Consider the following 24,752-nt stretch of genomic DNA (forward strand, 5'->3'; position numbering starts at 1 on the left):
AAGGTTAAAAGGCCAACAGCCTGCCAGATCTCAATGGAAGGGTGATCCATTGAGCAGGGACCACCCCAGAAAGGATACACTTCCTAGGTCCAGCAATATCACAACATTTAAGGAAAGCAACCTGGAGAGTGACTACCTGTGTTACCTGATCTAGTGAAAAGGGCAGATACCCTCTGGGAGAGGTGGTCCCACAAGTAATCTACCCCTGTGCCATGGGGAGGTTTAAAAGTAATAGCAGCCTTTTGACTTGCACTCAGAAGAAAACTTGAAGCCAGTGCAGCTTGTGCAACCGCCCATTAGGCTATGTATAACAGAAACTAAAATCCAACACATCTGCAAAGTACAAAAATAGGGCAAGCCATTTTGTTGTCTAAAATATATTTGTTTGATTCCAAATATGTATATCTATTCCTCAGTTTAAATGAAGCTTATAAAAATATGAAAACCACAAGTATCACCTCAAGAAATAAAATACATAATAAAATTAGAGTAAAAAGCAGAATAAATTTACTATTTAAAATGCCTAGGAGAGTATAACTGCTTTTGTGGACATATACTTCAGAGACTAAAGATACTACCAAAAAAACTTGGTTAACAACTGGCCTGTTTAGTGACTGTTCAGTGAACAAAAGTGCTGGAAAAATTGTTTTATGGCTGGACCTTGAACTTACAATGGTCACAGTGTCCTGTGATTGCCATTTGGGTTCTTCAGTCAGCTTCTCCAGCAAGTCAATGGTGGTGGTGGGGACAAACAATTGAAAAGAAGAATCTTCTTTCTTTTCCCTGTTCCTTGTTCCTTTGATAGCAGCAATGGCTGCTAACCACAGCCCTTGTGAGCAAGCATCAATTCCAACTCTTAAAGTGCAGTAAGAGTGACATAAAAAGGGCAGTGAACTTTGGATGAGCATATACTGTCCTCCCATCTCAAGCATGAGAGTTCTGTGTTGAGGCAGTGTGGATAGACCCTAAGCCTTGTGAAGAGAACTTTTTTACCTTTTTGAGAAAAGGAAGGCAGGATATAATAACACTCCTCAAATATCTAGAACAGGGCTTTTCAACCAGTGGTACGGGTACCACCTGTGGTACATTGGCACCTGGCAGGTGGTACGCAACCATCCTAGAAAAGTGGTAGTGGGAGGGGAATGAGCTGAACCGGTGGTAGCACCGCACAAGCCTGAGTGAGAGATGTCTGGAGCTATCAGGGCTCAGTGGAAGTGCCAGGATCAGTGCCAGGCTCCAGCTGGAGCTCAGCGCTGATCCTGGCGCTTCTGCTGAGCCCAGAAGAAGCGCCGATCAGCTGGAATGTTGCAGCATCTCCAGGGTCTTGTGATTTACATTCAGATGCTTGACAACTGATGGTCACAATGTCCCAGGGTCATGTGAAATGACCCAAACCTTCTGCAACCACCCGGCAGACGGGGGGAATAAAACCAAACACCCCCACCCCACTCCTGCTGCCAATCCTCAACAGAAATGCTCACAACAATGAAAACCTCGGACAGGAGGAAGAGTGCCGCCGGGTGGGCAGGCAGGTGTCTTGCTCGTTTGTGCCTTGGGGGGTACTTTTTTCCAGTGTCATTGTAACTTCAAACAGTCACTAAGCGAACTGTTGTAAGTTGAGGACTACCTGTACTTCATTACTTTTTTCCTTTTTTGGAGGGTCAAGTTTTTGACCTTGTTAAGCGACTGGTGGTACTTGGATGTTGCCATATCCTAAAAGTGGTACAATGGGTGAAAAGGTTGAAAAGCCCTGATCTCGAACATCAACAACGATATTGCAAGAAAAAGTCCAAATTCTTTTATTCCAGAGTTGCAGGACAGAAGATCATTGATCTATACAGGTTGTCCTCGACTTCCAACAGTTCATTTAGTAACCATTCAAAGTTACAATGGCATTGAAAAAAGTGACTTATGACCATTTTTCACACTTACAACCATTGCAGCGTCCTCACAGTCATGTGAGCAAAATTCAGATTCTTGGCAACTGACTCCTATTTAGGACTGTTGCTGTGTCCTTGGGTCATGTGATCATCTTTTGTGACCTTCTATCAAGCAAAATCAATGGGGAAGCCAGATTCTGTGTAGAACTGTGTTACTAACTTATCATTTCAGGATTCACTTAACAACTGTGGCAAGGTCATAAAATGGGGTAAAAGTCACTTAACAATTGTCTCACTTAGCAACATAAAATTTGGGCTCAATTGTGATTGTACATCGAGGACCACTGTACTATAGAATTGCAGATTCCAACCAAATGTTAGAAGAAACTTTGTAACAGTGGGACCAGGAGGTATACTCTCCTTCACTGGATGTGTTCAACTGGACCCTAGGCAATCAGGTTCTGGAATGTTTTAATCTGGATTTCTGTACTGAGCAGGGGTTAGATTCCGTATTCTAAGTGGCCCCTACCAACCCTATCACGGCACACTTGACATTCAGGTCAAGGATGGCCCTACATTTCTATTCTTCCAGAAACCTATCCCCACATTCAGCTAAATTTTAAAGACTCCCATGCTGCTAGATATATTATTTTATTTTAGACGAAAAAGAAGTTATACACAGAATATTCGCCTGATGCAAAGTAGAAAAATTAAGTTTTATATATATATATATATATATATATATATATATATATATATATATATATATGTGTGTGTGTGTGTGTGTCAGCTCCAGAGAATCATTAGTTGTTTCTTCCCACCCTTTTAAAATAAAGGACTCTTTCCTAGCCTTTTCCTAGCTCTGAAAGAGGAATTTATCTGCTCAGTATTTATTTGACTACTTTCTCTGGTCTGAAGAGAACTGGGTCCCACCTTGCCAACTTTAACTTTTACAGGGGTAACATTTCCTTCAAAAACCATTCCATGATTATACAGTCAGCTGTATTATTATTATTATTTGTAGTTACCAAAAACACGATTACATAGATTTTTAGTAACAGAATGGGGGGGGGATTAAACAGAAAAAAGGTTTTGTGGATGTTGGAACTCAAGTTCATAGGGCAGCCTACCTATGGTGATCACCACCCATCATCACATTTCCAAAGAATAAACTTTTCCATCGGGATTTCCCGTCTGTTCCTACCAACTCTGTATTACATAAACGGTAGCATTTCAAAGAGTACTATGAAGAAACTTTGACAAAAAGAAAAGCTTGACAAACAAATCAAAATTCTGTGCATTTTACAGTTTCTTGGGCAGATATTTCTGAACTATATTTGCAAGTAAAAATACTTATGCCCAGCTGAAGCAGAATTAAGGACATAAGGCATTTCCCTCTATTTCATCCAAAAGATTCCTCTAATGAGCATCAACATGAAAAACGAAATTCATATAAAATTATTAGCTACTATACTAAATCATACCAGTTATAAGCACAGTGTTCGAAATCCATGTGACCCCAATCTTCTTAAGCAATTACTGAGCACGATACTACAATACTTACCAATATAAGTAATAGGAAAGAGCCAGGACAATCAGCATTGAACAAACACCTGTTAACAAAAACATTTCTGATCGGTTTGTCAACATATTTTAAATATATTTTTGGTTTTCCAGCTAATGGCAGGGAAAAAGCAACAGGAAACCCAGGAATTTAGCAGTCCTTGCTTGAAGAACAAATCTTCCTTGACATGAAAGAAGGATTATGATGACAAAAACCCGGAGTAGCAAATCTGAAAATACTGCGGCCACTAAAACTGCCTTGTCAGAAACCGTCTATTCTCCCAGCACCATTTCTTTTCTCAATAGCATTATTGTTAAACAATCCAAGTATTTAACTAAAATTAAAAGAACAATAAAAGTAAATAAAATCATAAAGACCTTACAATAAACATTACTGTCAGCATTGATATATTGAGTCTCTGACTTAATCCAATAATTGTCTTAAGGAAAACTGCAATGCAAAGCTTCACAAGGACTTGCATTGCACAATGGAGGGGGGGACAGCAAAGGATGTTAATAAATGGAGTGGTGTAGGTATACACACTTTTATAATTTACTCAAGATAGAATTAACTTTTGTTTAAAAAAATCTAGGGTGTACCTTTAGATTTATTTATACTATGCTATTTTATTACAAATATTTGCATTTACAAGCACAGTATAAACAGGAACAATTATTACTTTAAAATAGATTCATAAAAGAAGCTTGTACAAATTAACAAAATTAAGGCTTTGGAATAAAAACAGGAGAAACAATTTTTAAACTGTTTATTGGCTTACTAGGTCAAGTAATACAAGTCTGTCGGATAAAATACATATATATGGATACAGACAGTTCATATAGCTATCTCAATGACTGTATTTATGCATATGGATGCACGTGCACACATTGTGCAAAGTTTTAAATTAGTTATTCAATTTGTAACATCAAATTACTTCAGAGAGATATTGAAGTGATTCAGAGAAACACCGAACTTTCTGCCTTTGCAGGTTCAGAAGAATATTCTTGCAGCTTTCCCTATGTATGTGAATATGGATGACCTTGCAGGGCTGGGGGTGAGCCAGGTGATGGCTCTCAGATAGTGACATGAGCCACTGACCAATGACTTTATCATTTTCACAAACTCTGACTATCTGCAGGCTTAGAGAGGGAAGAGTTGAACTGCTTGCTCTCGCTCTTTCTCCTAAATTCCTTTAGGCAACCTGATTTGGAGGATAAGAAGCAAAAAGAGACAGATTTATTCCACTGCTCTTTTTCAGTTTGTGCTCAATCATAAAAACAAAGTACTTGTGATGCAGAAAACCCACATTTTAAATCTTCAAGAAAAGAAAGAAAGATCTTGCAAGAAAAGTTATAAAAAGATCTTCAGGAATCCTTAGGAATCCTCCATACTTAGTAAAAACCAAACCCATATTGGCCCACAAGGGAAAAAAATATCAATATTCACAGTATAACCGGCATGCTAGCACAGAAATGTATAAAGCTTTTGAGTTTATTACATTTTTATGCCCATCTCACTGATGTAGCTACTCTGGGTGGCTTATCATACTCTGGGTGGCTTATCATATTGATAAAAAATAAAAAGTCCTACAGGACAATTAAATTTAGAGGAATTAAATAGAAAAGCTAAAAGCCAATACGATGGATGGTCTGGGAGTGGGGTGGGGAATCTTCTTTATCCAGTCAGCCACCCCAATGTAGCAGGCCCTTGTTGGGAGCACAGGCTAGTTCTCCAGAATGCTTCACCAACCAGATGTAGCACACACAAGTTGAAGAACCCAGAAAGTGCAGTAATTTGCCCTCATTGATTCAGCTATGAGACTTGCTGTTTAACCAAGATGGAGATTATAGACTGAATGCTGCACTGATACTTATCCAGATATACCAATAAACATTATTCACCATGCTGAAAAGAAGCTGAATTCTAATTTTAATTCCAGTCTATACAATATGTTAAAAAAAAAATGTTTCTGAAGCTAAATTACCGTATATTCCGGCGTATAAGGCGACCCGGCGTATAAGACGACCCCCGACTTCGGCACCGAGTCGCATGCCTAGAAAGTTGTCTTATACGCAGGAAACTACCGTTATTTCTGGCATATAAGATGACTCGGTGTATAAGATGACCCCCGACTTCGGCTCAGATTTCAACACTTTCAAAAGTCGTCTTATATGCCGGAAAGTACGGTAAATCTACAAAATAAGCAAAATGAGACAGGATGTGTTACTTCAAAATTCTCAATGCCCACAACCACACAGACTATTAATTTCACTGGGAAAAAGAGGCACGTGTCCAAAAAAGAAAAAACATTTATAGTTCTGATTATTTAACAAGAGTTCCATAATACCAAACTTTGGTTAATAGAAAAAAAGGAGTTAAAATATAAAAGTGCTATTAATATGCACTTTTATGTACATAGATTATATGTCAGATATATATTAAAATTTTGGAATGTAATAAAATAACAAATTGTAATTATATTGGGTTTCTACTGAATTACTCAAAATGCTTTGACTTCCCAAAATTAAGACTAAGAAGAGTACCTCACTTATCCTGGGGGAATTTGACAGGAAAAAATATGGGGAACAATTAATGTAATGATGAATATAAATTATGTAACCAGGGAGTGTGAGGTGGCTACAAATGTGGTTCCAAAAGACAGCTAAACAATTGTTAAGCCATATGTCCTCCTCCTCTTCTCTCATATCAATCTCTTGTGAATAGGAAAGGTCTGATGAAAAATACATATATATGAATTTAGATGTGCACTTAAGGCCTTCCCATTCAACACAAACAGCTCCAAATGGAGGGCTAGCGTTAGAATCCATAGATACCTGTCCCCTCTCTATCCTTCTAAAAAGCAACATTTCCATTTTGAACTTAGCGGACAACAAGTATGAAGCTAGTGTGAAAACACTAAAGAACAGATAATATCAGACTGTTCTCTGAAATATAAATCTAGTAAAAAGTAGGAGGGCTAAAAAGATAATTAAACGTAGTAGTAGTAGTAGTAGTAATAATAATAATAATAATCATAATAATAATAATCATAATAATCATAATAATAATAAAGTTGGAAGGGACCTTGGAGGTCATCTAGTCCAGCCCCCTGCTCAGGCAGAAAACCCTATACCATTTCAGACAAATGGCTGTCCAGTCTCTTCTTAAAAACTTGCAGTGTTGGAGCATTTACAGCTTCTGGAGGCAGGTTGTTCCACTGATTAATTGTTCTGTCAGGAAATTTCTCCTTAGTTCTAGGTTGCTTCTCTCTTTGGTTAGTTTCCATCTGTTGCTTCTCTTCTGTGTCCTATGAAGGAGAACCGATGGGGAATCCTCACCCCCCTACGGAACATGGAGGAATCCGGCTGCAGCATTGAATCCGGCTCCTGGAAAAAAACTGCGGCCACTGCTCAGCTGAATCTCTTTGTTCGCCTAATGAGGGAGAGGCAATGGGGAAATCCCCACCCCCCTCTGGAATATGAGGGAATCCGGCTGCAGCGTTGAGCGTAAAGCTGAGCAGCTGCCTGGATTTCCCCTCTGGAGGGAGTTTAAGCTTTGGAGTAAATCTCAGGGCTCCGTCGACAGCGTTGGTCCCAACACTGAACGTCCGAAGGATTTCCCTAGGAAAGGTTATCTAACCAGCTGAACCCCCAGGACTGGGGAGGACAGGAACCCCCTTCCCCAGGCCTGTTCGCGGACTATCACAGCGCTAGACTCAGTGCTGCTGGAATAGTTGCGGATTGAGACAAGAATCCACCAATATTTAATTCTATTACCTGCCTTAGACCGGGAGCCAATCTATCACGTCCACCTGGGCTGAAGACCGAGTCAAGAATGGGGAGTGGCTACCCCAGGACGGGCGTGACAAGTTGGCTGACCCGGTCTAATGGGCAGGAAGGCAGAGTTAACCCATTGGTGGATTCTACGTCTCCAGTGCTGGAGAATAACTTGACTCCCTCTTCTTTGTGGCAGCCCGAGACATTGGAACACTGCTATCATGTCCCCCTCACCCTCCTCTTCATTAGACTAGACATTCCCAATTCCAGCAACTGTTTATATGTTTTAGCTTCCAGTCCCCCGACCATCTTTGTTGATTTTCTCTATACTCTTTCTAGAGTCTCAACATCTTTTTTACATCACGGTGACCAAAACTGGATGTAGCATTCCAAGTGTGGCCTTACCAAGGCATTGTAAAGTGGTATTAACATTTCACATGATCTTGATTCTATCCCTCTGTTAATGCAGCCTAGACTGTGTTGGCTTTTTTGGCAGCTGCCGCACACTGCTGGCTCATATTTAAGTGATTGTCCACTAGGACTCCCAAGATCCCTCTCACAGTTGCTACTATTGAGCAAGGTACCACCTATAATATACCTGTGCATTTGATTTTTCTTGCCTAATTGTAGAACCTTACTTTTTTCACCATTGAATTTCATTTTATTAGATAGCGCCCAATGTTCAAGTCTGTCAAGATCCTACTGTATCTTAAGCCTATCTTCTGGAGTGTTGGCTATTCCTGCCAACCTCTAGTTTGACTGTGTTCTATTGCTTGTGCTTGCATAATGTTGAATTCTAATATTGATGGTCACCCCAATACTGATGGGCACTATATCTGTTATGCAGGAACACAGTGAAAGCTTTGTGTTTATGTTTCACAGCTCTCACCCTGCCAGATCCCACGGTTGTCCATACTGCCCTTCTTCTGCAGGATCTTTGTGGTAGAGGAGTCTGATAGCGCGGCAACTCAATAGAGCAGAAGGGCTGAACTTGATACCTAATTTCTGCCTGAAGAGCACAGATTACAGACCATAGATGTAATCTGTCCTTGTAGACTAGTGGTTTGTTTAGAGATAGGATAGTATCCAAGTTTGAAAATGTTGCACTAAGTCAGACATTCTGAATTAAAATGAAATCACAATTTCAGACGCACTTGCCCTGAATCTACTACTGCTGTTTTAGATTTTTAGTTATGATTCAGTTATGATTTAGTTATGGAGAACGAACCAGAAACTCAGTTACCTTTTTCCTTTGCACTCCCTCTTAACTCACTGCTTGCAGCACTTCCCAGCAACCTCTAGGCAGTTCAGATGCAATGGAGAACCAACCAGAAAATCAGCTACCTTTCTGCTCTGCACTCCCTCTTAACTCACAGCTTGCAGTTGCACAACAGCATGCAACTGTTAATGTATTACTTCTGTCTCTTGTAGCACAATAGCTTTCCAGTAGTTTTTAAAGTATTTTTAAGTATTATCATACACTCAACTATTCTTTTATTGTGTAATATAATAAAGTATCATAATCCTTTAATGCAGATGTGATCCTCTTGCTCAATGCCAAACACTATGGTTAGAAATATTGTATTTTCCGGCGTATAAGATGACTTTCTAAACCCTGAAAATCTTTTCAAAAGTCCGGGGTCGTCTTATACGCCCAGTCGTCTTATACGCCAGAAAAATATTACTCATCAAGTTTTCTCTCCCCCCCCCTCTCTCGCTCAAAAAGAGTCCTAGGGTTATTATTATTAAAACCAGCCGATCAACTAAAGATCTCTTTCCAGCCTCTATACTGGGAGTACGATAGGCATTATCTGGCTGCCGTGACGGTAAGATTTCCTGGAGGTTTATTCCCCATTCTATAATGCTACATTGCATACGGCCTCCTTCTCTCTTCTTTCCTCTCCTTCGCCATCCCAATTCCTTGCCCACCCCTCCAGAACTGTGGATTGGTAATGGTCGTCCCATGATTAATTCATTCGAAGGAAGTAGAAAGGAATGGCCCATGTAAAGGGGAAGGGGGGGAAAGAGTTGTAGGGTGGTTTTTTTATATAATGAAAACAAACCTAAGCATCTGCGTCCATTAGAAGCACTTCTCAGCGCTTCTTCATCTGGGCCCCTGTCGGTGTTTACCTTTCACCCCCGGTGGCAGTAGCTTGGGGGAGGCGGAGCTTGAAAGGAGGCAGGGCGGTAGGAGATGCTCATGGGGGATGCAGTGGAGGCTCATACTGAGTGTGCGACTGGCGGCTGTGGAGGTGGGCAGGCAGGCGTTCCCTCTTTCTTCGCGCCCCACACAGTAGGGAGGAAAGAGGAGGAGGCTATGAGTCTGGAAAGGAGGGGGTGTCAGCTAAATTCTTCTCAGATTTACGAAGCAGGAATGGAGGGGGGACAGAAAACAGCAACACGGTCCTTTCACCCGTCGACTTCCACCGAGCTTATGCCAGCGGTTTCCCCCGGCTAAATAAATTTGCATGGTGCATTTGTGGTGTTATTTATGACAGATCCTGGCTGGTCAATCTGGCTCCCGTACAGTAGTGCACTGAGTTTTAATAACAAATTAAAAGTAAAGCATTTACTTCCCCCCCCCCCATTACCTGAAAAGGGGGCAACTTATCACATTTGTGGAAATGCAAGTTTTCGAAGGGCGAATGCCTTTCTTATTCGGTTTATTAACTGCTTCCTTTCCTTCTTCCCTAAACATTCTAGCTGTCGCCAATTTCATTCTTGGTAGTGTTGCTTTAAAAAACTGCTGAAAAGTCCTTTTGCAGGCAGAGCAATTTTCATCAAGGTGTGTGTGCGATTGACAAAGTAGAGCCCCGAAGTTTCTTGGCTCACAAACAGGCAGGCTTTCCGCTCACTCGGCTTGGGGAGGCTGTGGAGGATTCGCGGGGTGGAAGACCGAGAGGAAGAAATCCCTGTGTGCAGCCCGCTTGCTCCAAGCGGAGCTCGCTACCAGGGGGGTGGGGCAACGGAAGGGACCCGGGGAGTCGCACGCATGCCTACACACGCACGCACACATCGAGCTACTCATTTGGGCTTACAGGTGGCCAATGAGAACTCAGAAAACTTTGCTCCCTTTCCCCCCTCCCTCTCTGCTTCTTCAGCCAAAGGATGTATTAGCTTGTCCATTTTTTCCCTAGGGGGCTGGGCAGGCAGGGAGAGCTGACCCACCCAATCCAAGCAGGCTTTGTATACAACCAGCCAATCACCAGTAAGGTACATCGCTTGCCGCGATTGGCTGGTTGTTGTATACTGGGTACATACAGTACAGCACCAGTATCTGTACCAGTTCATACAATACAGCACCAATACATACAGTACAGTATACAAATGTCCAATAGTCAAGACCCCATCGTGGCTCCACCAGCAAGAAGAAAGAAATATAATGCCAGTTTCAAACCTAAAGTTGTAAACTTTGCCATGGAACATAATAACTGCGCTGCTGCAAGACAATATGGAATAACAGAAAAGATGGTTCGGGACTGGAAAGAAAATGAAAAAGCATTAAAGAGTATGCCAAGGGGTAAGTGTGCATTAAGAAGAGGCACCCCACATTGGCCAGAACTTGAAAAACATGTAGCAGACATGGTGAATGAGCATCGCCAAAACGGTTATGTAGTGACACGAAATAAAATACGTTTGTTTGCACTTCAGTGGGCCAAATCTAACCCAGATCACAGCAACAGATTTAAGGCCACTGCATCCTGGTGTACTAGATTCTTGGAAAGGCATAATATGGTACTGAGGCAAAAGACGAAAATTGCACAAAAATTACCTGCAGATCTTGATAGCAAAGTAATTAGTTTCCATCGATACGTAATACAACAGCGCATTAAACATGGCTATGTGTTAAGTAGTATTGGAAATATGGATGAAACATGGTTGGAAATAAAACTGTCCATCAAAAAGGTGAAAAAACAATTTTAATTAAAACAACAGGACATGAGAAGTCCAGTTTTACAGTAGTACTAGCATGCACAGCTGATGGTGCTAAACTGAGACCAATTATTATTTTTAAAAGAAAAACAATGCCGAAACTCAAGTTCCCTGTTGGTTGTTTTGTACATGTGAATGAAAAAGGCTGGATGGATGAAGAAGGGGTAAAGCTATGGCTTGATAATGTATGGAGCAGGCGACCAGGTGGACTTATTCAAAAACGTAGTCTACTGGTGTGGGATATGTTCAGGGCTCATTTAACTCCCAGCACCAAGCAAAGGCTTGCAAGACTAAACACAGTTATTCCTGCAGGATTGACATCGTTAGTACAGCCACTGGATGTGTGCCTAAACAAGCCATTTAAAGATCGCATTCGAGAACAGTGGAATGAATGGATGGTTAGCGGCGAAGTCATTCACAAAAGGAGGAAACATGCGTGCTCCACAGTTGGATGTTTTGTGCAAGTTTGTCATAAAAGCCTGGAATGATATTGATGCAGAAACAATAATCAAGTCTTTCAAGAAGTGTGGCATATCCCGCCGCAAGGCTGCTAGTAGGGCAATGTTGGAAGAAGGAATCTTTGCCTACTTTGCAAGAGTGGTTTTTTAAAGTTTCTTATTTGGCGGAAATGGCAAAGATTTCGGCTTTTTTGAAGGATCAATCGCAGGAGAAGTATTTTGCGGTATGGAAAAAATGGATAGATTTTATACAATATAAGTTGGATATTAAAAAATATTATCTAGTTTTTCAATAACTTATATTTAAAATTTAAAATATCTTATAGATTTTATTTTCTTTTTTTTAATTTTATTTTTTACTCTTATACTTTCTTTTATCTTTTTCTTTTTTTCTTTTTCTTTATTCTTTTTTTCTTTTAAGTATTATTCTTTTGGTATTTGTGTTTTTTTATATATATATTACTGTTAATTATCTTATAATTTGTTTAATTAATGTATTTAGTATTTAGACTTATTCATGGTTTATATTTTTTTCTTTTTTTAAGACTTTTTGAAGAAATTGTAATTAAGCCTATGTTCAGCTCTGGGAAGGTCAGGGGAGGGAATGGGAGGGTTGGGGAGGTTTGGGGATGGGTTGTTTTGTTTTTGTAAAATTTCAAAAATTTAATAAAAAAAAGATTTCAAAAAAAAAAAAGAAGTGTGGCATATCAAATTCATTAGATGGTATGGAGGACGACTACTTGTGGCAAGATAAAGAGGAAGCCAAAGCTGCGACCACACCATCTGATACGGAATTCAATCCATATGAAGACTGCCGTACAAATTTATCACAAGATGTCATTGATATTTTTATGATATCAGATGACGAACAGGATGATTTTGAAGGCTTTTAAAGGGAAAGCGTCATGCCAGCAAAACCTGTAAAAATAGCTTGCAGTTATGATGGGCGTTGCTGACTCGCCAGGGACTTGCCCTGCACTTGCTCTTTCTATTGTTTGTTATCTTCCTCCTATCATCATCTGTTCCAGTTTGGTTGACAGCTTAGAAAACAAACAGCATGGCAGCTCCCATGGATTTATTGTTTTATCCTTCCTTTCAGCTTTAGAGTGAATTAGGAAAAGTTTAATCCACTTGCACTGTTTTATGTTTACATGTTTGATGACAAACAGCCTTATGTTTATAAGTGACAGTTTTCCTGCTAAGTACCTGCATGTCATAAGCATTTGAAATCAAATCTGATGTTTTTTAATTTTTATTTGGTGTGCGCTGGAAGAGGGGTAGTCTTATAAGGTGAGTATAGCCCAAACTGTATATTTTAACTGGAAAAGTTGGGGGTCATCTTATATGCCCAGTCGTCTTATATGCCGGAATATACAATATCTCATGAACTATAGATTAGTGCAATTTGCATGTCATTTTCATTAACATGGTAAATGCCAAAGATCAGAAGATGCACCTGTCCCTATTAGCTGGTATTATTGACTTATACCAGTTCTGGAAATAGATCAACTTTATACGACTTGCAAAGAAGACATATGGGCAAGCTGGTTTAATCTTATCTTCTTGTTTAGTTATTGCTTCCTTTGAGTATTTTCTCAAACATTTTCAAATGCATCAGCAATCTAAGAAACAGCTCTCAGTTTTAGACTGTAAAGAAATAAATTAGATTTTTGAAAATTGCATAGAAAAACTATTGAAATATTTCTGAATTCATGAGAGTCTTGCTTTAAAATCTACCTGCGTTTGGGAGCCTGAATGTACCATTATTTTTACTCTCAAAATATATAATAGTTCCTAAAGTGCTCTACAGTTCAAGGTGACTTTGCCAAAAATATTAAAATGTAGAAGTGGTGAAAAACAATGCTAATACAGTTAATCCTAGACTTATAGCCATTTATTTAATGAAGGTTTAAAGTTATGACAGCCTCAGAAAAAGTGACTTATGACCTCTACTCTCAGTTATGATGTTGCATTACTCCGTGGTCACAATCTGGGCACTGGTAACCAGCTCCAATTTACAACTAGTTACAGTATCCTGCAGTTATGTAATCGTGGTCTGTAACTTTTTTTGTCAGAAAAAAGCAAAATTTCTGGCTAAAAATGCTGGTGACTTAACAAGCTAATTTGCTTAATGACTGCCATAAAAATTGTTGTAAAATCAAGTCCCACTTAGGACAAGGACTTATGTCACAAATTCTAGTCCCAATTGTGATCATTAGTCAGGGAGTGTCTATGGCTGAAAATGGTCTTTTTCTACCTTTCTGGTTTGCAATATGATTTACTGCAATTAATAACATCTAGATCAGTGTCTGGTTTTGGTCATTTACATCTTGATATAGAAAAACAGTATTTTGATTTCATAAGTCATTCAATTAGGAAATATAATTAATTACTACACAGATGATTTTCTCAGCCAATACTGTAAATATTTCCCGATTTCAATATTTTTTATCAAGAACCTTGCAAATACAAGATAATTCAGGTAGAAAACTTCCAATAACATTATTTAAAAGGTTTCGTGCAGTTATTCTATTGTTACCTTAACAATTTTTCCCAAATAAAAACAGTGATAGAAATAATGCAGTAAAATTTATAAATGATGCTTGACCGTCATGTAGTTTTCTAAACAAAGGAAGATAATTTCTCAAAAAAAGCCCTTTCTTAAAGCACCAACACAAAAAGGTTGTTCTTGTCAGAATAAGTTATGAGGTGGAGAAGCAGAGGTTCTTTTCACAGCTCTAACCAGCTTGGTCAATAGTGAGGAATGCTGTGAGTTATATAGTTCAACAACCTGGTGGGCCACAGAATTCCTGTCACTGATACAATAATTATTTAATTAATGACCATATGTGGTCCAAGCAAATTTACCATTAAACACGCTGCCATTGCTTCATAATCATGTCAATGAAAGGCATTTCCCAATCTCTTGGTGAAAATAGGCTGGTAGAATGAATGTTCTGTCCTGAATATATAATTGCTTGGATAGGACCAAGGGACAAGCATATTCTAAGTTAATTAAACTAGGATCATGTAGACTCAGATCAAGCTGCAGCAACAAATCTCTACTGCAATATTTATTTTTATAACAGTTCTTTAGGGATCTATTTGTGATTGTGTTTACCTCTGTTAATTAAAGGAACACCCTCATGGGAAACAGATACCACTGTTGAGATTGCACTACAGTTTCATTATTATTTTTAAGCAATGAGACTATCAGAATTTTTATGTGCTGCTTCATTTGTTTAAACCAGATTCATTTTAAAAATTTAATTATTATTATTTGTGCAAAGCAAACTATCCAAAACAATGTTTTTCACAATTATATATTAATGGGATAATATTGGGCAAATTTCATAACTTGATTCTCTCTGTGAAAATTTCATAGGATTTCAAAGGGTTTAGCAATCTGTTTAACAACCATATACTCATCGATACTGCTTAGCCACTTCAACTATTTCACATGCCATAACAACTTCTCCACATTCCAAAAAAGTGTACCAGTCACTGACTGAGAGGCATCTTCTATATTCTGTTATATACTTTAATCCAAAGCTATGTACTGTTCTTTATACATAACAGCCCTCCTCAAAGCACCCAAGCAGCATATCTTCTGAAGGACTGTATACATTGTACATGCACAAATGATGTTACCATCGGGATGGCCAACAAAGAAGAGGATCTGCACATAAATATGTGTGTGGAGGCAGTCTGGGATGGCTACTAATAAGCATATGTCCACTTCTCATTTTGTTATTTGATTCAATGTTACATTGTTTGCACATATAAAGTCACTTTATTCCTTTAAATTCTTTTCAAATGTTGACTGGTCACTTTCCTGTCCTAGAAGATTCTCACATACATTGTAATTTGCCACTTTACTTTCCCTGTTAGTGACCTGCCCATTTAGACATATAGAGAAAGGGTCTTTACTTGCTCAAGAGCAGCAAAAATCAATATAGAGCATGGGGGCAATTTAAAAATAGGGTACATGCAATCTCAAACAACACACTGAAAGTGGACAAACAAACAAGGTCAAAAATCTTGTACAATCAGGAAGTAAAATAATCTTCATGATCTCGTCCAGGGCTCAAGACAAAAAGAGTAATGCTAGCAAGTGAAGTCCAGACAACCCAACAAGTTGTGTCAGATCTACACAAAGATCAGGATTTCTAAAAATTATGACTGTAGAAGTAGGTCTCAAATAACCATTTTACTGGAACTTTCTTGCCCCACACAAGGACTGCTTGTATTACTTTTTTTTTGTTTTTATCCAAAGCATTTCTTTCTAGTACTCTGGCATTTTTACTAGGACTGTTTATGACATTTCATTGTTTAAAGTGCATATTTTCTTATCTTGGTGTATCTTCTTTGGGGAGGACTAAAGCTGCTATCATAATTCATTGAATTTAGAAAAATATCTGAAAGGAGAAAATTGCAACTTTAAGAGAAACAAATTAATTTTCTTTGTAAATATGACACCAAGTATAAATACCTAAATTGGAAGCAATAACGTCCTGTTGATTTTCCCATGAGGCTTTTTTTCTGATTAGAACAGTGATGATATCATACTAATCTGAATTAATATACTAATATTGTTATTGTAAACTCAGCATTATAGTGGTACACAAGGGTCTGTCCATGCACCATCCAGAAAACAGTACTCAAAGACAATTGCTTAATAGTGCATAAATAGTGGGAGAGTATTACAAAAATATTACAAAAATATTCTGGAAAATAATAAAAAAATCTGCCATATATGGGCCAAAATCATGAGCCCGAAGAAAATTTGTGGAAAATGGATTACGTTTTCCAAACACATGCCAATGACATGTCAAGCTAAGTTTATCAGCACTAGTTGAAGAATAACAGTAGTTAACAACAACAATTTACGCTTATCTATATTTTATGGTCTTTTATATTGCCGTCTCAATAAAAGCTAGATATGAACCACATTTCCTTTTCCCAGATTCCAGTCCATATATGATCATCCAACAATTATATGCTCTTCCAGATGTGTTAGAGTACAACTCCTGTTATCTCCAACCACCTTATTCATTGGCATGGGGGGGGGGTGTCTTCATCCAGTACATGTGAAGGATACTGGGATGGAAAAGATATTCTAAGGATCAGTTTTTATTCAACTGAATTATCATTTTTTTACAACTCCCCCCCATAAGCTATATTTACCATTTTTCCCTACATGCTTATGAGGAGGAGTGCTTCTGGGTTCTCTTTGATCCTTAATCCCTGGAAACTTTATTATGCATCTTTCCAAGTCAGAGAAACAAAGTGTATTTAGGTTCGGTATCTGCACCAAAACACCTTGACATTTGTTTAAGCGTAACAATATACATTGTTTCCCATAAAAATGATATATTCCTCTGGTTTTTCATTATTAAAACTGCAGTTCAAATTAAAATGAAAATCTTCATAATTATCATCTAAGCACCTCAGAGTTGCTCATCAGTGAGATGGGCAGCATATCAAATGAATGAATGAATGAATGGTGAATTTATATGGGCATACCTTTAAAATACATTGTTTATAATCACAGCTCAAACTATAATTTGAAAGTAACTGTTCTGGGAAAATATTGTCCTCATAACCAAGTTTGCATTTTTATTTGTTGCTGAAAATAAAAAATATACTGGAACTAAAAATGGAACGCATACACATTCATCATCAGTCTTACAAATGGATATTTAAAATAAGTTTTCATCCCCGTCTATAATGGTGGGTAGAGAGATCTGGCAAGACAAAAAATCACATTATTAGAAGACTATTAACTACAAAGACTGCAATATAAATAAAGGTAATAGAACTTGAAGCCTGATCATCATGCTCTGTAGGGCGAGTTGGTCAATTTGGATCATGGACTCACACTGGAGTCCATGAAACATAGGACTGCAATCCTGGAGAAGTCTGTGTACTTATTTTAATTGAAGTACAAGTTATCATTTAATTTTCAATGTTTTCTATGGCTGTGATTAGATTTCTAAGGGCCTGTGTAGCATTCTTTTCTTTCAAGACTCTTATTCAGGTAAATGTACACTTTCTCCCTACCCATCACTGCAAGAACACAAGGCACCTCTCAGTGTCTTTCCTACAGAATTAAAGGAAAAAGACATTGTCCTTTGTTCCTCTCTGTGGTTCTTCCAATTGGAAAAGAAAAAGACCTCCAGAGATTCACAATGAATTGCTTATTTCCAGACAAATAAGCAATGAGAGGACAAGGACCCGCTGTACTCTATTGCTCCATTTTCTTTGCTACCAACCATTCTCAATCTTTAGCTGGTCTTCTAGTGATTGTTTATCATTATCCATTCTGATTGCAGAAATCAGGCCAGATTGTTTTAATATGTCAGGGGTAGATTAATGCCAGTAATCTGGAAAGAATCAGACACTAGTAATAGTGATCAAAACAGCAATCAGGATAAAAGTCCAAAGAAGAAAGTAGGATCAGGGGGAAAAAAGGTCTAGGGTAAACCCAGAAATGATATACGTGCTAAAGTTAAAGTAGGGAAGCCTGTTGCTGAACTTCAACACCCAATCAATGCAGCTGAGAATTGTACTTTAGCAACATCAAGAGTGCCACAAGTTTCCTAAATGTAATACAAGTAAAGCTGCTAGAATATGAAGACTATAAACTTTTTCTGCCTAGGATGAGCCAATATTGATCCAAAACAGATTAAGTGCCTTTTTCCCTGAGAGAACCTCAGGAGCCTAAGCTATAATGTGGTTCATTTGGTTCTGGTTTGGAAAAATGCTGAACCAAACTGTTATTGCCATTAATCTTTGGCGGAGATCAAGGAGAGAGTTCTGAAATAACCCAAAAGAGAAGACAAAAGTCCAGAGCTCAAAATGCCAACAGATTTTTGCAGAAAGCTGAAGAAAGGAGAAAAAGATGCTGAGGATAAAACTTCAATAGCAGCTCTGTAAGAAAGTTGATTTATTTGGTAGTCATAAGAAAGCTCAGAAAAGCAACAAAAATGATGTATCTTACCAATAAGATCCCAAGCAGAAGGAAGAGCTGAGTCTTAAGTTTCTGAAGTTATCAGTGAATTCTACCAGAGGAAGAATTAGGATAAGGACAATTTGATATTAAAATATGCTTTGTGTTCTAAGTCGTTACTTCTTAATAGAAAAAAATAAAAGACAGCATCACAAATGTCTAAAAGTAGAAAATGAGACATTGAGGTTAATCCTGGTGACAGAGTTACTACAATGGCCCTCCAAATCAAACACCTTGTGAAAAAGTGTAGCAGAACCATTGCCAAGATCTTTAATATTTGAATCTGACAGTGAGGATATCCCAGTAAGTAATTCCTTAAGATAGTTCCTCCACCACCCCGTGGACACTCTTCCCTTCATATCTTCAGCCTCCAAAGATAGAAGTGAGACTTTTCAGCCAGCCTCACCATAGCAAATTTGGGATTAAAAATGCAAGTCCCTTATCACTCAACATCTTCCCAACTTCACTGTCTCTGTCATGTGCGATTGCTCCTTTCCCCTTTTCCCCAAGCCTTGACCTTGCCTTGTATTATTAGACAGCTTCTATGCTTCTGATTTTTGGCTACATTCCAAATCAAAACCACTATCTTGCAGTCTATATACATTAAATACCTGCTCCAGCAGTGAGTCCCTATGCAACTTATTTCAATCATAACCAGCTTTTAAGATATGTGCCAAACTAGCCTATGCACAGCCAACAACTACCTGAAGCAGGATCCTGTCCAACTATCAATGTGAGAGTAGAGGGAGTAGTTTCATATGGAAACTAACATTTCTAAGAAGATCCATGTTACTTGGGACTTTGGGTATGAAAATAGCATCTCCATGCATACCGTCAGGGAATTCTAGCAAACATACAGCAATAGCTCTGAAATACTACTTGGAACAGTAAACAAATACATTTGAACTAATTAATGAAATAAAATAGATGTATGTGAAGCAGCATCGATTGAGGAATTTTTTAAAATGTTATTGCAGATAACCAGCTTCCAGAGTTGTAACAATTTATCATAATCACAGCCTCTGCTATATTTCGAAAACATATGTTAAAAGAAACTGAAGTTATCATCTCCTGCAGGCTAGGATAGTGACTCTGATGCAATAAATGATAATTTGAAAAAAATACTAAAACGTGAAAACATTTATTTTTTTAAGTGCAAAGTTTTTCATCTCTGGAACTTATTTATTTCAACACCACGAGCATCATCAATCCATATCCTCAGGCTGTTTTCCTACTGTAATCAATGCACGCCATGGTGAACATTCTTATAGCTGAGAAAATTCCTGTTAGTCAAAACAGGTATTCTTCATTGTCAAATAGGATGTTCCTTGGAAAACAGAGCTTTCAAAAGCAATTTGAGACAATGTCAGCAAGAATAGCAAATAGTAATACCACTCTAACACCTGAGCAAGCATTAGAAGGAACCTCCAAGACATAAAGTACTGAAAGAATAAATCTTCACAAAGATTATCAATATGCAATGCCTACTGCCATCTTTTAAACCTATTTGCAATTGAGAGCCCCACATTGCCTGAGTTTGCTTGCCTCGGTGCCTTGAGTGCAGGAGCCAGGACAGCGCTCCTTGGTAGCGGCAGGCAGGTGTCCCATGGCTGCCCACGTCCCTGAGAATTCCCTATCCAGGGTGGCCCCCGTGGCCCGCAGATGTTTTCCTGTCCACCCGATCTCTCCTGCAGCATGCACGGCAGGCTGAATTGGTGCACCAAGCTCTCCATTTCTCCATCTATGTGATGGCACAATTGGTGAGGTCCAGGAGGAGTAGGCTTGCCAATCTCCCTCGGGGTGCACATGACAAGCTGAACCCGCCCGGCCCCCTCCCAGTTGCTAGGAGTTCTAGAATTGTCATCAAGATAACAGAAATAAAATACTGAGTTAATGGAGATTGTCAGTATACATAAAGATATGAAGCAGTCTTTGCATAATGGCTACCCACAATTATAGATATTAATAGACACAAACACAGTGTTCTTGCCAATGATATGGAAGTGGCTTACCTTTGCCTTCTTCTAGCATGTTTTCCCCATTTCTCAGTGTTCTTAGATGCTTAACATTCCCTAGTGGTCTCTCATCCATAAAACTCCTAACCACGTCTGACCCTATTTACCCTTCCTATCAAGCTCAGCTAAGTGCTGCCATCTATTGTGACACCCACCTACTCACTCACCCATCCACTGCAAATATATAGTTTTACGTAAACTCTGGACAATTGTTGTCTTTAAACTTTTAGCACATGAACACGATTGGTATAAAAGGGGAAACTGTCACAGATGCAAGAAAAACAGATCTTCTACCCAGAAGAGCAATAGCAATAGCACTTAAACTTAATATACCGCTTCACAGTGCTTTAGAGCCTTCTCTAAGCGGTTTACAGAGTCAGCATATTACCCCCAACAATCTGGGTCTTCATTTTACTGACCTTGGAAAGATGGAAGGTTGAGTCAACCTTGAGCCAGTGAGAATCGAACCACCAAGTTGCAGGAAGCCAACAGTCAGCAGAAGTGGACACTATTTCATGTGTCTTAATTATTTTATGTTAGCCTGCAAAAGTAGTTCAGTTATTAATCACCTATTTCCAAGAAGTCTGAGGCAAGTGAGATAATGGCTTACCAAGGTCCACTTACAAATTATTTACAGCTAAAGTAAGATATGAAATTAGAATTTAGCAGATGCTCCCTTAACAACCAGGTAACCCAGATTACTCTTCCTTGAAAATTAGAAAAACTGAGCTGTTGCTGTTGTTGCTTATGTTGATTAAAGCATTCCAGTGGTAACATTCACCTTAGTTGACTTTTAAAAAAGCAGCTTGGCCACGTGCTTCTTTTCTTTCCAGTTCTGTCAAAATCTGCAATGCCTTCAGGAAGTAAAAGCTGTCCAAAAGGAGGTTTACATGGCTGAAGGAAAAGGGATGTACAGAGACTGCTTCCTTTGCATGTCCTTCTTCCTCCCTCCTTCAGAACTGAGTCCACATATCCCGCTGACAAAGATAATTTGCTGTTTTTTCCTCCCTCTCACAGCATGTGTTTTAGACATTTCAACCCAAAAGTGACAGAAATAGCTTCAAAGGCCAGAGACTCTTGCTAAGTTTGATTCCATTTGAAGGACTGCATCTGATGACTTTCAATACTAAACCCTCTAATTAAGTTTTCAAAGAGTATAAATATACCTATGGAAATGCATAACTGCAATTTTCAGATACAGAATTAGAACATGATTTCAACATTTATCTTTTAAATCAAGATGAGTATATTCTTAGAACTTGTGAACTTTAGTTTATAAGTTCCAAATCCTTCTTTCAAAATTCAGTTTAATTATACTGATTTTTTTTTCAATTAAACTGCAAAAATTACATACTTTCTCAAGGACAATTAGAAAAAGAGCAATTCTGAGAAAAGAAGCCCAGTTATTCCATTTCATTCCCCAAATTTGTACCCTCCAGAATTGTAGGATTACAACTCCTATTCTTCCCTATCAACCACACTAATGATTAATGGGAATTATAATAATGTAAGTATTAAACATTCATGTTTAATAATAAATAAATATTAATGGAAAATAGCTAGTTTGGTCTAGTGCAGTGGTTCTCAACCTGTGGGTCGGGACCCCATTTGGGGTCGAACGATCATTTCACAAGGCTGTCCATTTTTTTCCCCTTTTCTTTGGTCACGCCCCTGGCACCCGGTGATGTATAAGTGGTTGGGGGTCACCACAACATGGGGAACTGTATTATGGGGTCGTGGCATTAGAAAGGTTGAAAACCACTGGTCTAGTGGTTAAGGCACAAGGCTAGGAACCAGGAGACTATGAGTTCTAGTCCCACCTTAGGCAAGAAAGCTGGCTGGGTGACTTTGGGCCAATTACTCTCTCTCAGCCCAACTCACTTTCAGAGTTTCTGTGGAGAAAATAGGAGTTTGAAGTATTAGGTCTGTTTGCCAAAATCTTGAGTTACTTATATAAATAATAAAGGCAGGATAATAAATCTTTAAAAAATACTATAATGTCTGAAAAGCTCTGTAAGATATATGCAAGATATAGTTTTATATGCCATTAAAAGTGATGACATAGATTCATATACTGTGTATGACTTGATCTGATGCTATGCAAGCCATACTAACTATAAGACAAAATATATAATAATTTTTAAATTATTATTGTTATTTATTGTTTTAATGTTTACTAGTTTTTAATGCTTGTAAGCTGCCCAGGATTGCCTCTAGGCAAGATGAGTGGCACACAAATCAAACAACCACCAAACAAATAAGAATTACACTACACTGATTAGTATTATATGTGAACGTGGCCACTATTTCACATTATGCAAAGTAAAATTCACATTAAAATTCTACATTGCTCTCAATTTTGCTTTTATCACAGAGTACAGATGCCATCTTTATCAAAATGTATGGCTATATTCCTATAGTTATGAAACATAACTAGTCAATTGGAAATGTATACTAAAGAATTTTAAATATTTAGATGAGACGTACAGATTTGTTCTTCCAGCTTTCCAATAATGTTTTTGCCATGAAAAATATGTCCTTCTTTTTCATCATAGCATTTTGTTCCTGGAAAAGTTTCTTAGAAACATATTTTAAGAACTGAGTTTTGGATTGTTCACTAAAAAAGTATACAGTAACTCTCCAATACCTGATGGCATCAATCATATCCTGCTTTAATGCAAAGACTTCAATGAAGGAGGGTAACATGGCCTAACAACATGGTATTTCTTTTTTCCATATTTGTGGAGTTATCAAATGCCAAACTCAAATGTTGGGGTGAGTTTGAAGGAAGAGTCTGAGCCTTACAACTGATACTCCTCCGTTCTCTTCCCCAGAACAAAAACCCTGCAAGTTAGGTTGAAAGAGAATGATTGGCCCCAAGTCATCCAGCCAGCTTCCATGCCTAAGGTGGAAATAGGCTTGCTTTAATGCAAAGAGAAGCAATCTGTAGAAATGAGGGTTAATATTGGCACCCACTCTTCACCCACATTTTTGTTACAGGCCCTGGCATTCTCTCTACATGCACCACTGAAATTCCTGACTAGCAAAATTTGGGGGTAATTACATAAAATCTTTATCACAAAATGAAGTTTAGCCTTATATATTCAACCTATCTACAAAGAGGTTGGGAAGTGGTGAAATATCTGCCATCTTGGTTTTTTGAGCCCTCTTATGAATGCCAATGATATAGAAACTGATTTTTATAGAACCGCAGCAGCTGATCAGAAAATACATATCTTGACTATTAAATAAGGATGCTTTAAACTTAGTCAATTTCCAAACTTCTCCTAGTATGTTTAGAACAGTTTCCTTCTATTAAGGAAACAAATGGCAATCAAAACAATTGAATGTTTCAGTATTTAATTGTTTTTATTGCCATTTGTTTCCTTAATAATCACCTGAAAAATCATCTTATTTTTCATCCGAAAAATCATCCCTTGTCCTAATTTAAGGTGACTTAATTAAATTTTATTTATGCAGCAAAATAAAATTATACATTGTCTAGAGAGGGCTATAGAGAACTTGATAAAAATGTGCAGATAAATGAGAAACCAGCAGCAAGACAGATGCCAAACAAAGCTTCATCTTGAAGATGCTTTTGCAGTGCAATGTAATTCTTAAATTGCATCACCTGTAGTTCAATGCACACATAAAGAAAAGTTAAACCTTGCTGGAAGTTGCTGAATGGAAACGCATCCAAGGGGAGGCACATTCTCTGTTCTTTTTCCTAAGAGGCATTCAATAAAAATCAACCATTAGCTGACAGGTTGATTGACTGAAATGTCTCCAAAGAGGATTTTTCCTCTCTCTTGGTTATCCTTTCAAGGTTCTGAACTGGCAATCTCTTATACGAGAGAACTCTCTGAAGCTCTAATGAGATACAGAAGTATCTGGAGCCTAATATGATCAGAAGCTGTTAACTGCATGCCGGAAGGGAGGAAGGAGATATGACAAAGTTAAATGCCTGGGAGATTACACATTTCTCTTTTTTCAATCTATCAATAGGCCAAGTTGTTAAAGAGTTACCTTCTAAACCACAAAGATTGGGTGCTAGTCCTATTGCTTCTCCTTTCCCACTCAAAATTATAAGGGAAATATCTTTGAGAGGATTGCA

At 38.3% G+C, this 24,752-nt stretch overlaps 1 protein-coding gene across 5 annotated transcripts in view; it reads right to left on the reverse strand.

Annotated features, from left to right (window-relative positions):
* Positions 1-24,752, reverse strand: part of AGPAT3 (1-acylglycerol-3-phosphate O-acyltransferase 3) — an 87,975-nt gene that overhangs the window by 38,348 nt on the left and 24,875 nt on the right. The window contains exon 2 of one of the 5 annotated variants that reach the window (XM_039368380.1): positions 21,058-21,179. The exons of 3 other annotated variants lie outside the window; for them this stretch is intronic. The gene's annotated coding sequence lies outside the window, so the exon portion shown is untranslated. Of the gene's footprint in view, positions 1-3,444; positions 3,831-21,057; positions 21,180-24,752 lie in introns of those variants that run through there. One more of the 5 variants, XM_039368390.1, reaches the window with a different exon arrangement.

The sequence above is a fragment of the Crotalus tigris genome, unplaced genomic scaffold (genome assembly GCF_016545835.1).
Source record: "Crotalus tigris isolate CLP2741 ecotype Arizona unplaced genomic scaffold, ASM1654583v1 scf7180000017601.7605149639:7615979, whole genome shotgun sequence".
Taxonomy (NCBI): Eukaryota; Metazoa; Chordata; class Lepidosauria; order Squamata; family Viperidae; genus Crotalus; species Crotalus tigris.